Here is a 4529-nt window from a genome sequence, read left to right as displayed (position 1 = left end):
GCGAAGGATTATTTCATAGATCCAGCCTATGATTTCTTCATCTGTTTATAGACGTCAGTGTTTAAGTAAGGGTCTTTACTCCAGATGGAGCAAAGTGTGAATTTTCCAGATCCGTCAAATTGAATCCTTCAAGAACCAAATCATTTTTTGAGTCAACTTCTCTTAGAGATCTCTGAAAATTGAATTCTACCTTACAAAAACTTCCAACATTTCTGCCTGGAAAAATCAGAGTAGATGGAGCTGTGGTAGCCATTAGGAATATTCATAAGTATTCAGCCCATGGAGGACTGCACTTCCCCACTCCTTGGAAATGAAGTGTGATCACTGACTATCTTTGGCCGGCGAAATATGCATCTAAGTGTCTCTGTCACTTCTGTTAGACGCTTCAAGGGTCAGCGTGTAAGCCACACATTCCCCTCCTGGCTACTGTACTTATTATGCAAAATGTCTGTGCAAATAAAGCCTCCCTCAGACTGGGTCTCTGAGACAGGAAAGGGCAGAGACCCCGGCTGACCCACACTGACCAAGTAGCAGGAGCTAAAAGTTATCTTTAATTGCTTTAAGCTCAGAGTGTTGGGGGTGGGGGTGGGGGGTGGGGGGGTGGATTCATTCCTGAAGGGATACCTAGCCGGTATTACATTGGAATTCTATCTAAGCATTAACGGACAGAGCAAGGTCATTAACATCATGGCGTTGTTTGAAAGTGGACACTTCACATTAAAATCTAGATTTCTGGCGCCTGTTGGCAAAAACCCTGACATGTTTGTACATGGTGGATCCCTTGAGCACATCAACAAGCAGGTATATATTCTCCAGCTCATGACAGCCCTCGTGACTCACTGTGACCATACCTGAGCAGTCTTCCTCCCTGAGGGGGGGTGTGTAGATATTTGACTTTCATCCGCTATCCTAAACGGTCTAAGCATCATCCACGTACTGTGCTGACTGTGGTCCACTAGATTGCATCTCATTTCCAGTTACAAACTTCAGTGACACTTGTGGCTACACAAAAAAGTACAAATATCCTCAATACAGCACAACGAAATCTCTTAAGAAAAGAGATTTTGGAATTCAGCTTCCTAGGTTCAAACACCGGCTCTACCATTTTCTATCTGTATCTGGATGGCCTTGCCAGAAGAGCACTCAGCTTTCAGCAAGGTACCACCTGCCCCAAAAATCCACTTGTCCAGCAGACTAACAAAAACATGTTAGGAAGCACACATTCTTCCTTTTATTTATTTATTTTTTTGTTTGTTTTTACCTTTTGGATCCTAGTTCCCCAACCAAGGACGAAACCTGCGCCCCGCCCTCTGCATTGGAAGCATGGAGTCTTAACCCCTGAACTGCCGGCGAAGTCCGAGGAAGCACACACATTCTAGAGGGGCTAATTCAGCATTGAAAACAACCTTTATCCCGTGCACCTGCTCAGTCGCTCAGCCGTGTCCAACTCTTTGTGACCCCCATGGACTGTAGCCCACAAAGTTCCTCTGTCCATGGCATTTCACAGGCAAAAATACTGGAGTGGATTGCCAAGTCCTATCCAGGGGATGTTCCCAAGCCAGGGATCGAACCTGGGTCTCCCGCACTGCAGGCAGACGCTTTCCCATCTGAGCCACCAGGGAAGCCCCTCGCTAGGTACCTGGAAAGGGGGAGGCGGGCCACCGCCCGGCTTTCGACCACCACCGCCCGGCCTTCGACCACCACCGCCGCCGCCGCCGCCGCGTCCCCGCCCGCGGGCCTCGACCCTGCCGGGCCCGTGACGCACGGGGGCTCCCAGTGCGCCGGTCGACCGCCGCCCGGAGGTCCCCGCCGACGCCAAAAGACCACCCCCACATCCCCCCGAAGCGGGCAGAGCCCTCCCCCACCACCTCCTACACCGGTACGGCCGCCCCCCCCCCACCCCCGCCCCGGACCCCGTCCTCTGCCCTCAACCACCGGGGCCCCCTACCCGCGCCCGCGGCCCAGGCACCCTCCTCCCTCCACCACCAAGGGCAGAGAGGACGGGAAGCGTGGCGCCAAGCGGGCAGGGACACGACAGAGGTGAGAGGGCGAGACACAAGACAGCCGCGCGAGGCGTGGGGAGGGGTGGCCGGGAGCAAGCCCCGAGGCTCGGAGGGCGTGAGGAGGCGTCTGGCGACCGCGCGGCAGGCCCAGAGCAGCGGACGACGGCCGGCTGAGGCAAACAGGTCCAGGGCCAGCGGCGGGACGCGTCGGGCAGGCAAGCGGCCCAGCGACGGGGAGCCGCCAGCCGTCACGCCGCACAGCCCGCAAGACGCGACCGGAGGATCCGCGCTGTGCGGTCTGCGGCTGGGGGGAAGGCAGCCATGGCCGGCGCCGCGGGCGAGGCGCCCGCGGTGGGGTGGGGGCGCGCTGAGCACCTCCCACCACCACCCCCCACCCCACCCCACCCCTCGGACCCAACCTCGAGGGAACTTGGCGGGGAGGTCGGGCGGAAGAGGGACACCGGAGACGCCGCCACCGGGCGCGGGGCAAGGGTGGCGGGGGCGCCCGGCCGAGGATGGAGGGGCGGGCGGGAAGGCGGAGGAGAGCCGTCTCTCCCAGCCGACCCGCACTCTGCACGCCGCCCCCCCCCCCACAGTCTCCCGCGGGGCCCCTCCTCCCAGGCGGCTTTCCCTCCCTTACCTTCCAAATCGGGCCAGGTTAATGATCCTTCCCCAGGTTCAACTATGGAAAACTTGCCAGCTGATCTGTCTATAATTCAGGGATAAAACTACGACTACAGAAAGGAAAGATGACCTGACCTAGGATGGCCAAGATGTTCTACAGAACCAGAGAAAACTGGTTAAAATAAAAACCAAAAACAAAAAACCAAAAACAAAACTTTTTTTCTTGGAAACTGTAAAGCTGGTTCTTTTGCATATGAATTAAAAACAGAGCTTGTTACAAAGGCCTGCCTAGGGCAGAGCTTGAAGTTAACCATTTCCTGAGAAAACAATGCCCACTTTGCCTGAGACCTCAGCCTTGGGCAAATGAGAACTTCAACACCCCCCTCCCCCCAAAAAAGGGGGAGTCAAAGAGATATTTTCAATCTTAGGCGGAAAACTAGAAGACCTCTGTGTGGATTTCTGTATGTCTCAGTGTGAGTCTTCTATTTTTTGATAATATTGCTGAAGCTGTGCGTGAGTTCCTATTTAAATAATCTAAAGAAAAGGAAGCCCTCAAGAAATGCAAAGAAATACTCTAATATTTCTAAATACAAGGAAAAAAAAAAAAGCTCTAAATACAAGAAAAAAAATGGACCTAAATGAATTTTGGATTCATGTGAATTGGGAACTAGTCAATAGTAAATATCTAGTATTTTATTGTTTTCACTACTCTAATATAGACATGTTTAAGAGTCATTAACATTAAGCATAAACTTTTCACAGTGCCTAGGTTTACTATAACTTAAATATTGCTATATTGTTATCTCTCTCACAGACTGGTCAACAAAGAAAGTACCTCTAAAAACAAACCAAAAACACTCCTAAAAAATGGAAATGCGATATGAGCTTTTAGGTAAGTTATTAAAAATAATTATACTTTAAAATATCTGTCTATAGTAGTCTCGATTGAAGGCAGAGGAGAAGGGGACAACAGAGGATAAGATGGTTGGATGGCATCGCTGACCCGATGGACATGAGGTTGAGCAAGCCCCGGGAGTTGGTGATGGACAGGGAAGCCTGGCAGCCTGCAGTCCATGGGGTCGCAAAGAGTCAGACGCAACTGAACTGAACTGAACTTACAATAGTTTCTCCAGATCTTGGCTACCTGAATGTCTATGGTTGTGCTAGACTAAGTGATGACAGTGTATTGAATAGCTAGGTCATTTCATAAATTAAGGTTCTGAAACATTCACCACTTGACAGGGCCTTCGTCTTACACAGAAACTAAAGAGATTTTGACTATCCATGAATAGTGTCTGGTGCCATGCTGAGATGTGCAGTGTAAGAAAGCTTTTTTTTTTTTTTTTTAGATAGTATCGCTGATACGTATGTTCACCAGTCTGTAAAATGCCAATATAAAAGTCAGTTCTCGGTTGCTTAAGGAAAAATGTATGACTTGTAATTAAAGAAGGTCCGAGGAATGAAATCGCATTTGATGAAGGAAAAAGAAGTAGTTCTGACTGACAGGTGGCAGTTTCAGGATGGGGGAAGCAAAGGAATGGGTACAGAATGGGATAAGGAGGTTTTATGGAAAGTGGACCCCCAGAAAAGAGTTTTGTGCCTAGTACAAGGTTTCTTGAGATGTTGAACTGCCTTTGCTAGTGGATTTTAAGTTTCTTTACACCTCTTAAATGATCCGTCCTAGGTTTACCTTTGAAATCTTTTGTTACCTTTGGCTAAGTGGATAAGTATTCTTTCACAGCCTACCTGACTGTCATGAACCCTTTTGATATTTGTGAACAAACCTTCCTAAATAACTGACTTCTAGCTAACTTTGGGATGCTTCAGAGGGCCCCTGAGGCCTCCCAAAGAGAGATATTTATTAAACAACCTGAGTTCATTTGGCATGTTAAACTACATGGG

The 4529-nt window shown here is 49.8% G+C and overlaps 1 non-coding gene across 1 annotated transcript; it reads right to left on the bottom strand.

Moving 5' to 3' along the window:
- Window positions 1-1550: 1550 nt before the first annotated feature.
- Window positions 1551-1622, bottom strand: TRNAC-GCA. Its single transcript has one exon. It is a non-coding gene; the product is annotated as a tRNA-Cys (tRNA).
- Between the last annotated feature and the right edge of the window lie 2907 nt (window positions 1623-4529).

The sequence above is a fragment of the Cervus canadensis genome, chromosome 14 (assembly GCF_019320065.1).
Source record: "Cervus canadensis isolate Bull #8, Minnesota chromosome 14, ASM1932006v1, whole genome shotgun sequence".
Classification (NCBI taxonomy): Eukaryota; Metazoa; Chordata; class Mammalia; order Artiodactyla; family Cervidae; genus Cervus; species Cervus canadensis.
Note: the sequence above shows the minus strand (reverse complement) of the source record. Positions and strands in the feature narration are given on the sequence as shown.